Genomic DNA, 11,729 nt, shown 5'->3' with positions numbered 1-11,729 from the left:
TCTATTTAAAGTTTATTCATTCAGTTTACCCTTCTACCGCATAGATTTGGTAAAAATGTACAATCAAGATTATATCATTAGTGGGCAGCTTTAGTCATGGGGGAAAAGTGGAGTCTAGTTCCAGGGCAGATAATAGAGAGCTAGAGGTACAGGGGCGTAGCAATAGGGGGTGCAGAGGTAGCGACCGGGGCCCTTGGGCCAAAGGGGCCCTGAAGGGCCCTCCCTCAACTACAGTATTAGCTCTCTATTCGTCCTGTGCTCATAATAATCACTTCTATAGATACTTTGAATAGTGGTGATCATTAACAAACTGTTCCCCATCCCCTTCTTGCACCTCTGACACTGTAGTTGCCATTGGCAGGTTTTGGTGCGCCGTATCAATTGTTAGTTATAGAGTGCTTGGGGGGCCTCAATGTAAAACTTGCATCGGGGCCCACAGCTCCTTAGCTACGCCACTGTAGTGGTATCACAAAAACGTTTATGGGATGGAATCTACAAATTATTATTATTATGATTATCCATGTTCAGCTTCATGAACAGCAGGGCCGTGCTGAGGCAGAGGCAAGAGAGGCTTCAGCCTCAGGGCGCAGTGTAGGAGGGGGCACACAACTCACTCAGCTATCTCAGCTATCATTCCCCTATTGTGTTTGAAGCAGAGAGAAATAAGAAAAGGGGATACCTGGCAGTGACTGCAAGCCAAATAAATAGAGATTAAGGTGCTGGGGGCCCTGGGGTGCCTCTTAGTCTAATAGCAATCAGTGTGGGATGGCTGGGGTGGGAGGGATGGAGGTGCGCAATTTGGTGTCTCAGCCTTGGGTGCTGGAGGACCTTGTCCCAGCTCTGATGAACAGCCTCTTTCATATTACCTATTCAATGTACATTGTCTTTCATATGCCCCTATTCGTAGTACAGGTGTGCCTTATTTAAGTGCAACTCCACCTCTACCTACAGCAGTTATCTAGCCTGTTATTTTACCCTGGACCAGAAACATGCAGATTCAAAGACAGAGTCGAGGAGTTGCAGCAATTTTTGGGTACCTGGAGTCAGAGTTGGAGTCAGTGGTTTCATAAACGGAGGAGTCGGATGATTTTTGTACCGACTTCACAGCCCTGGCAAGTATTAGACTATGTAGACGGAGTCAAAGCAATTTTTGGGTACCTGGAGTCGGAGATGGTGGTTTCATAAACAGAGAAGTTGGAGTCAGATGATTTTTGTACCAACTCCACAGCTGTTAGCTAGAAATGATGGTGGGTCCAGCAAAAAAACTCATATTGTTTCATAATGTAAGAGTGGACAGAGGCGCCAGCAGGATAAAAGGTTCTAAAAGGCTTAAAATCCCTCAGGAGGTGGTGGTGGACTCGCCTCCCCGAAGCAGACAAGATACCGTCAGTTTTATGACAACAGGTTTATTAATATACTCCAAAACAAACAGTGCAACGCGTTTCACGGGTATGTTCCCGCTTCCTCAGGCAATAAACAGATAGGAGTACACAGTATAGTCTCAAGGTCACGAATAGCGCATCTAACCGAGGCTATACTGGGTACTCCTATCTGTTTATTGCCTGAGGAAGCGGGAACATACCCGTGAAACGCGTTGCACTGTTTGTTTTGGAGTATATTAATAAACCTGTTGTCATAAAACTGACGGTATCTTGTCTGCTTCGGAGAGGCGAGTCCACCACCACCTCCTGAGGGATTTTAAGCCTTTTAGAACCTTTTAAACTGCTGGCGCCTCTGTCCACTCTTACATTAGTAAATATCCACCCCTGGTGGAGGGGTTGATCCCCATTTTTCCTTATCTACAGAGAGCGACTTTTAATCCTGAGTGAGGACAGGTCTAATCTCCTCACCTGCCTATACAGTGGTTACCTAGGCGGTAACCCACGTTTGTGAGTATACACACTACACTACAATACTTTTCATTTCCAACCCCTTGTTTTGCATACTTCACTATATTGGGCTCACAGTATTTCTTTTGTCTTTATCATATTGTTTCATGCTGCAGTCCCGCTGCCCGTGTCCACGATTCCAGTCTGTTCCTGAATGCCGTAACTTGAAATCCATGTCAGATGATGTGGCCACAGGCAACACAGGTCATATTCATAGTCTGCCTACGCTCAGTACTGACTGAAGGCTGTATTCTGATAGCAACACAGAAAGCCATAGGGTCTTGATAATCAGTTGTCTTGGTCGCCTTGCCCTTGAGCTGGCACCGACTACAATATTCCTCTGCAGAGTTTGGCGACGCACTCTCCTGTGATGTACATTTCATTGACTCTACGCGGCTCAATGCTTTCTATTTCCAAGAATCACTTAAAGTGTAATTGATAGCGGTTATTCCGAAGTATCAAATCTTCAGTAAGAGCTAAGTAAAGTATACATTAGCATCCTTGTATAGAGATTCTATAACTAACACACATCCTTTATGAAGTGCTGTGTCACAATGAGCTTTTTTAAAATGTATTTCCAGTATTAAAATCTTAAAGCCCGAAACACAGCTTGCACTGGGAAGAATTAAAGAGAACCTGTAAGGAGGAAAATATGTAGCCTATAAAATGCTACATTCTTGATCCAGATACTCAACTTGTAATAGTCTGGCCTGAATATTGTGAACCATAAGTGATGCTAAAGGACGGTAAAGCAACACTGTTCTATCTCTGTGACCAGGGATGTGAGATATCCAGTGAGATGCATTTAGAGTTGATGTAGGATTATGCAGACTTTGTATTCAATTTTATACCGCTTGAAAATAGACCAGTTGAATCTAAAATGGAATTTGATTGGCCAAATTAAAAGCTGCACAATTTTGACAACATTTGCATAATTCTGCATCAACGCTGAATTATTTACATTTCAATCACCATCCCTACCAGAGATACACTTAGGGCCTGATTTACTGACACCCTTTCTAGAGATTGCCAAGCATTACAATGATCCAGAAAACTCAGACTGAATCAGTAAGGTGGTTAGGTTTTGCCACCCTCACCCGGGTCATATCAAATCTTAAACACGGTTGCTGAGAGATTTGTGAATTAGTGGAGGTGTGTATGCAGTTGCAATTCTACGACAACTTTGACCGCCTAATAGCTAACAGTTTAAAAAAATATATTTATATATATATATATATATATATATATATATATATATATATATATATATATTTATATATACTACTCAAGGTTTGCTGAGTCACTTCAAATATTCCCTCTGGAGATGATTTGAAATATTTGAATATATCTTATTAAATCAGACCCTTTCTTTGTGGCTATGGCTAAGCTGTGCAAGTCTTTGCAGATCAGGAGCAGTGGCATAGCAATAACGGGTGCAGAGGTAGCGACCGCACCAGGGTCCCTGGACCAGAGAGGCAGCTAGGTGCCCTTCTTCAACCACTTTATTAGCTCTTTATTGGTACTAAGCTGGTAATGATCCCCTCTATATATGCTTTGATTAGCTGTAACCATTAATAGACTGTTCTGCGCCCCAGACCACACCTCTCTGACACTACAGCTGTGCTGGGCAGGGTTTGGCGCTCCATATTAATTGTTATGTATAGAGCACTTGAGGGGACCCAATGTAAAACTCCACTGGGGCCCACAGCTTCTAAGCTTGGCTACTGGTCTGGAGCAGTGACATTGGAACAGAGACTATTGATTCATGTAAATAATAGTGGCTACAGGGACCACCTCAGAACCTGAACACTGCGAATGCAGCGCTGGGGACTTGGGTGCAACTGGCGCCACCATAGACCGTAATAGGAATTAAGGCCATAGCCGCGCACAGTCAGTAATTGGGGCGCCGTCAGAAGATGGAGCTGAAGTTACTTTTAAAACACTGTAATTCACCTTCCAGCAATAGCTGGAAGCTGAATTACATCATCCCCCACTATCCACATGGACCTGGATGGGGAATAGTATTTAACGCCGCCGGGAACTTGTGCAGCAGCAGGATAAGCTGTATATCGGCTGTATCCTGCGCCCCAGTCTCCCGGCGGGGAATTCTCTCGGACGCCTCAGAACCTTTCATATTACCCTCAATTCAAATCTCCTTTCTGGTGTAATTTTAAAAAAAGACTATAATTTCCAATCTTTACTGCTCTGGTGCTTCCCACATTTACAACTGTAGTTTTATTTAATTTTTTTATTTTTTTTGTAAGTACTAAAATTAGTCTCAGTGCTACTGTGTACCAATGTAAGAGAACATTACCTTCGTTTTTACAAAGGCTCAGTCTACTTGCACTCAGATAGCCTTTCTGGTTAAAGTGGGGTACAACTCCGACATAACATTCAATAAAAATGTGTTTTTCTACTTTTTATTACTCATACAGTTACCAAATTTGCTTTTGTGCGCAAGTAATATTGTCTGTTTACAAATTACAAGGTCTAAACCTTTCTGCTCTTAATGCTGCCATTGCATTTTATTGCATAGCTGCTGTATTTATCTATTAAAATCTATCTAGTGATCACTTCTCAGCTGCACACATACTAGAAGCAGAGAGAGCTCAGTTTTAGCACTTTTCTAATGTTTACTAATTGTAGCAGCCAAAGGAATGTAAACAAAAGATAATGTTATCACCTCTTGTGGTGCGGCAACATGCTTTCCAGTGAAGAAGCAAGTGCTGGTTTTAACTGTTTGAATGCTGTTCTGCTACAATTTTTTTGTAGTAGTAGTAGTAGATTTTATGCTGTAAATAATCTTTTAGAGCAAATAATGCTAAGTTTCATACCACTTTAAATACATTTTATTATTCATAAGAGATAAATGCAACACACCCTGAATCATTAAGGGCCCTTTTTCACTATCGCGAATTCGCATGTGCATCCCGCATGCAAATTCGCATGGGCAATACAAGAGGATGGGACTGTTTTCACTTGTCAGGATTTCTGAGCATTTTTCTGTGCAGAAAAAATCTGCACGGCAGAGCCATCAGAATTTGCATACCGCATACCGCTATGCGAATCGCATACAATGTATTTAATAGGATGAGATTGAATAAGCATAGATCAAATATAAAGAAGGGTGAGTTGAAACATGGGGTATCCCAACATTTCCATCTTGTCCACAGTAGGAGGTTTGAACTTCTGAGAGCTACTATCGTGGAACAAGTGTTACATCCCAATAAGTATGAAAGATATCGCGTCTTATGTAGACAGGAGTCTTTTTGGATTTTAAAATTAGGGACACTTGAACCAGGGGGCCTTAACAAGTGTTTGGAGGAAATGAGTCACCTCCAAAAAATTGTGCAGTGAGGGTATAGTTGGCTAGGCCATTTTAGCAAAATCTTATTTTTTATTATTTTTGATACGTTTTATTGAAATATTGGCATTGTTTTTGTGCTTTTTATTAGATTCTGTGATAGATATATAATGTAAGGCCAATCGGCATTGCATGTGTGTGGTGTCTTATACATTATAGATTTCCCTTGTAATTTTAGTACCTTAGCACCTTGACGTGCCTGTATATATAGATGAATTGATATATTTTTGGGGTTCAGGTATATATCGGTGTATGTGTATACTGATAAATATGGATTCTTAGGTGTTCTAGTTTGTTTGAGCTCCTATATTAGGAGCAATACTACTTGGGATTCTAGTAGGTAAACTACGGCCTCTGATAACCCACCCACGCCAGGCGGATTGGCCAATTCTCAATTGAATGGTGGATGTAGGATATATATGTAATAGTGTAATAGTAACTTCTGTTATTAACTTGAAAAAGCGTAGAGACTGTTTCTCCGCGAAACGCGTTGTTATTTTAATAAATTTATACCCCTTAGTACCCTTTCCCTCTACACTCTCTGTGAGGTGTTATGCTGCGCTGTTCCGTCTCAGCTGCACATCCTATTGCCGCCTATTACGCTCTCTGTGAGCGTCCTGGTTTCCCCGAGCTACCAGTACGGGGAGGATTCTGGTAGCGTGACGTCACTTCCGCCCCGCGCCATTGGAGAGCCTGGTCCCCGGCTCGGGCAATTGGGACAAACGCGCACCGTGGCTGTGTACGCTGTGCCAGCCAATACTGAATCAGGTGAGACCTGTCTAACAGGACGTTCATTGTGGATAACTGAAGGCTCTGAGCGCCAATCTTTCTCTTTTTGTATCTTTACAGTGGCTTTCTATGGAAGTAGCCGAGCGCATGTATATGGGGTCTGATCGCACCTGGGGATTTATCCACTACCCCATTGTTGCTGGCCATTTGCATACATAGTCATCCCCATGCAAATTTTTTCCACGGCGATTCCTACCGCACAAGTGGAAATGGGCCCTAAAACCAAGATGGAATACACAATCACATGTAAAAATCTGTAGCAATATGTAGTAAAAAGACACAACATGGGACTATAACATTGGAAGTCTTGGACAGAAGCCCATCAGGTAGCATCAGTGGTGCCAGGTCCATGTTTGGCCATCAGTGGTGCCAGGTCCATGTGGTCCATCAGTGATGCCAGGTCCATGTGGGCCATCAGTGGTGCCAAGTCCATGTGGTCCATCAGTGGTGCCAAGTCCATGTGGTCCATCACTTGTGCAAGGTCCATGTGGGCCATCAGTAGTGCCAGGTTCATGTGGGCCATCAGTGGTGCCAGGTCCATGCGGGCCATGACTGGTGCCAGCTGTTTGTGTAGTGACAGCCGTGCTGGACTGGTGCGCACCATGTTGTCCAGACAGAGTGCAGGCCGTGGCAGTTTTTAAGCCCATATGGTCGCTGGGCTGTGGTAGCTCAATGATAGAACAACAGTGACTGTCCAGCTGATCAAATTTGGTCTGTCCACAATGAAGCAATGACCTTATTATCTTGGGTGTGCCCCCCCCCCCCGAGACACTCATATAGCCCTCGGTCATTGCTTCATTGTGATACGCAAGCCCCTTCACCGCGGCAAGGTAATGATCACGAAGGGGAATTGGCACATGTACATGCCTTTTGTCTTGTTGTTGCAGCTGCAGTGCAGCCAGAAAAGTTAGGCAGGCATGTACACGCACCAGAAAAATTACAGTATTGTAGCGGCACCTGCTTAAAAATTCAGGTATCCACTGGGAGTCCTGGACCATGTTGGTGGTGGCGGAGAAGGCAGTCAAGCGGTCTGCGGGCAGAGGTGCTGTGTGGGGAGTGACTTAGTCTTGGGGCAGGCAGTCACACGGCGTGCAGGCAGAGATGCTGTGTGTGGGGACTGACTTAGTCTTGGGGTGGGAAGTAGGCCTCCAGGATCCATGCCTCATTCATTTTGATAAAGGTGAAGTACTGAACACTTCTGTGACTTAGGCGACTTCACTTCTCAGTGACAATGCCTCCAGCTGCGCTGAAGGTCCTTTCTGACAGGACGCTTGAGGCAGGGCAAGACAGAAGTTGGATGGCAAATTGGGAAAGCTCTGGCCACAGGTAAAGCCTGCGCACCCAGTAGTCCAAGGGTTCATTGCTGCTCACAGTGTCTACATCCACACTTAAGGCCAGGTAGTCTGCTACCTGCCGGTCCAGGCGTTGGTGGAGGGTGGATCTGGAAGGGCTAAGGCAAGGCATTTGACTAAAGAATGTCCACATGTCCGACATCACCATGAGATCGCTGGAGCGTCCTGTCCTTGCCTGCGTGGACATAGGAGAAGGATTACTGGCAGTGGTACTTTTATTGCGTTGTGCTGTGACATCACACTTAAACACATTGTAAAGCATAGTTGCCAGCTTGTTCTGCAAGTGCTGCATCCTTTCTGCCTTCAGGTGAGTTGGTAACATGTCCGCCACTTTGTGCCTATACCGAGGGTCTAATAGCGTGGCCACCCAGTACAGCTCATTCCCCTTGAGTTTTTTTATACAGGTGTCCCTAAACAGGCTGAACAGCATAAAAGACGACATCTGCACAAAGTTGGATCCAGACGTACTATCCATCTCCTCTTGCTCTTCCTCAGTGACGTCAGGTAAGTCTTCCTCCTCCCCCCAGCCATGAACAATACCACTGGAACGTTGAGCAGCACAAGCCCCCTGTGACGCCTGCTGCGGTTGTTCTTCTGCCGCCGCCTCCTCCTCCTCCTCCTCCTCCTCCAAAGAAACACCTTCCTCATCCGAGTTTGGCTCCTCTTCCCCACACGACTCTTCCTCCTCCTTCTCCTCCTCCTCCCCCCTCTGTGCTGCCGCAGGTGTTGAGGAAACATCTGGTTCTGATGAGAATTTATCCCACAACGCTTCCTCCCGTAACTGTTCCTGTTCACACTCCTCCACAGCTTGATCCACCACTCTACGCACGGCACGCTCCAGGAAGTAAGTGTATGGGATCAAGTCGCTGATGGTGCCTTAACTGCGACTCACCAGGTTGGTCATCTCCTCAAACGGCCGCATGAGCCTGCATGCATTTTGCATGAGTGTCAAGTTGTTGGGCCAGAACATCCCCATCTCCCCAGACTGTGCCAGACTGTGTGCCTGAAATGCCCACACAACTTCCTGGCCTGCTTCAGGACGTCCTCTAAGCCCGGGTACTTTGTCACAAATCTTTGAATGACTAGATTCAGCACATGTGCCATGCAGGGTAGATGTGTCAGCTTTCCCAAATTCAAAGCGGAAATGAGATTGCTGCCATTGTCACACACCACATTGCCGTTCTCCAGCTGGTGCGGGGTCAGCCACTGATCCACCTGTTTGTTAAGAGCAGCCAGGAGAGCTGGTCCAGTGTGACTCTCCACTTTGAGGCAAGACATGTCTAAGATGGTGTGACACCGTCGTACCTTGCATGCAGCATAGGCCCTGGGGAGCTGGGTCTGTGTAGCTGGAGAGAAGATCGCAGTACCAGTAGAGTTGAACTGCCACTAAGCCAAGGAGGAGGAGGATGATGACAGCGAAGAGGATGTAGCAGGAGGAGAGGAGGTGGCAGGAGGCCTGCCTACAAGCCATGGAGGTGTCACAAGTTGGTCCGCTGCACAGCCACGTACTCCCTGCTTGCCATCGGTCATCAGGTTGACCCAATGGGCTGTGTAAGTAATGTACCTGCCCTGACCGTGCTTGGCAGACCAGGCATCCGTGGTCAGGTGGACCCTTGACCCAACGCTGTGTGCCAGAGATGACACCACTTGCCTCTCAAATTCAAGGTACAGTTTGGGTATCGCCTTTTTAGAGAAATAATTGCGGCCTGGCATCTTCCACTGTGGTGTCCCAATGGCCACAATTTTACGGAAGGCCTCAGAGTCCACCAGCTGGTATGATAACAGCTGGCGAGCTAACAGTTCCGCCAAGCCAGCTGTCAGACGCCGGGCAAGGGGGTGACTGGCAGAAATTGGCTTTTTCCGCTCAGAGATTTCCTTCACAGACACCTGGCTGCTGTGGGCAGAAGAGCAGGAACTGCTCAAGGGCAAAGGCGGAGTGGAGAAGGGTGGCTGTGAAGGTGCAAGGGAGAAAGCGGCTGAAGATTCTGCACCTGAAGGAGGAAGAGGAGAAGGAGGGTGGCTTTTCTTTTGTGTGCTGCTTTTCCTCTGGTGCTCTTCCCATTGCAGTTTGTGCCTTTTCTCCATGTGCCTTCGTAAGGCAGTTGTCCCTATGTGGGTGTCGGCCTTTCCACGGCTCAATTTTTGGAGGCAGAGAGAACAGATGGCATTGCTCTGATCTACGGCAGACACATGAAAAAATTTCCAAAAACCGCTGAGCCCCCCTTAGGTGTGGGCACTATGGTGGCATCAGCAGCTGACGTTGAAGGGCATGTTAGCAGGATTATTATGATGATGACGATGATACGGATGCCACGTATTTTTCCAATAGAGGAGATGAACAGGGGGACAGTTCAGAGGGGGAGTCAGAGAGGAGTAGGAGGAGACAGAAGCAGGGGGAGCTCGTCATCAGAAACAGCTGGTGGCAGTGTCCGGTGCCATGTATCGCCACGCCAGTCCATATGTGGCGATACATGGCGCCGGACACTGCTACCAGCTGTTTCTGATGTGGCCATGTGGTCATGGTCATGGGTGGAGTCAAAAGTTATTTAGATAGCTATATGTGCCCCCCCCCGCTCACCCCATTCAGATAGCCCGATGTGCCCCCCTTTAAATCGCCAAATGTGTGCCCCTTTAGTTAGCCAGCTGTGCACCCCTTCACTGTTTAGATAGCCAGGTGTGCCCCCATTAGATAGCCTTAATCTGCTGCTGTTAACGCTTCAGCAGAGGGAGGGAGAGAAACAGAGGCACTTCGGGCAGCCAGCGAGCCGCCTCTCATGCACGTGGGGTTGCAATGGCCGTGCTGAGCGCCGTCACAGTGCTGCGCCCGGGGACATATTTCACCCCTTTTCCACCCATAGCTACTCCTCTGGGGCGCAGAGCTGTGGTGGGCCCCAACTACTTCCCTTCCCTTCCTCCGATACGGGGATTATACTGGAGGTCAGATGTTTTTGTGGCTTCACTTGTTATGCGTGGGAAGATCACAATGGCCATACTTGTTTTATGACCTTTGTGAGATGGGCCTCAAGGCAGTGAAAGGCACCAAGGGGAGGCAAGGGAAGGGGTGTGAACATCGGGGGGCTCCATCAAAGCTTTGCTAGGTGGTTCCGTGAAATAAGTTATGCCACTGTATAGAACAGTGTATTCAGCTTCCTTTTTCTGCCTGCCAGGAGGTAAGAGGGCCATGTCACCGGGACATCACTGCTGTGCTGGCAATGGTGATCATCTCTGTGTGTGTGCGTTGAATATAGGTAATCATTAACAAACTGTTCTCCTCCCACTGCTTACACCTCTCTGTAGCTGCGGCTGTCCTTTGCAGGTTTTGGCGCTCCATATCAATAGCTATGAATAGAGTTCTTCAAAGCGCCCAATGTAAAATTTTCACTGTGGCCATTATAGCTCCTTTGCTACGCCTTCACTTTACTACTAATATTATTAACTAGTTGACCTAAGCCTGTTTAAAAACGCACAGGCCCGCACGCCCGACCCCGTCCTTCCCCTGTCCCAACGGCTGTCTGTGCTGCACATGCGCAGTAGCGCAAAAGCACGGACACAGACAGGGGACGCATGGACACTTGTAGATTATTATATAAGATTGGTTTTATATAGCACCAACATATGCATATTACATTGTTACCTAAATAATATACAGTAAATACAGTTTATATTGTATATTGAGTATATTGCATTATTGATCTGAAATCCTTTTTAAAGACGTTTTAAGCACACATTTACACTCTTATTTTAAAGTTAAGACTCATGGGACCTGATACAATTCACCTTTTCTCCTAAGTTTTCTCCTAGGAGAAAATTTTAAATCTTCTGTTTAACTAACTACCTAAAGGCCGCATCACGCCAATAGGCGTGACTGCGGCGGCAGCCCCAGGACCGCCTAACGCCATTTGGCGTCAAGTCCTGGGGCTGGATTTTTCAGGAGATCGTGTGCGCTCTGCTCAGCCTTCAGTCTCCCAGAGGCGATCGCTGCTCGGAGATTGTTAGAGGGCAAAACCACCGTCTATTAGCATAGTACAGCGCTGCGATCTCTGTGCGTGTGACATGGCTGTCCTCCTGGGACACAGGAGAGCGATCAGCTCTCATAGGCTGAAGCCTATGACAGCCAATCGCCTCTATTGGCTGGCTGGGGGGAGGGAGTTTAAAAATAAATAAATAAATAGGGAATTTCAATAAAGAGAAACAACAACAAATATTTATTTTAAAAAAATAAAAACTGGGGGAGCGATCAGACCCCACCAACAGAGAGCTCTGTTGGTGGGGAGAAAAGGGGGAGGGGGAATCACTTGTGTGCTGAGTTGTGCGGCCCTGCAGCGAGGCCTTAAA

Source organism: Hyperolius riggenbachi, chromosome 5 (assembly GCF_040937935.1).
Source record: "Hyperolius riggenbachi isolate aHypRig1 chromosome 5, aHypRig1.pri, whole genome shotgun sequence".
Lineage (NCBI taxonomy): Eukaryota > Metazoa > Chordata > Amphibia > Anura > Hyperoliidae > Hyperolius > Hyperolius riggenbachi.
This window is presented reverse-complemented; position numbering follows the sequence as displayed.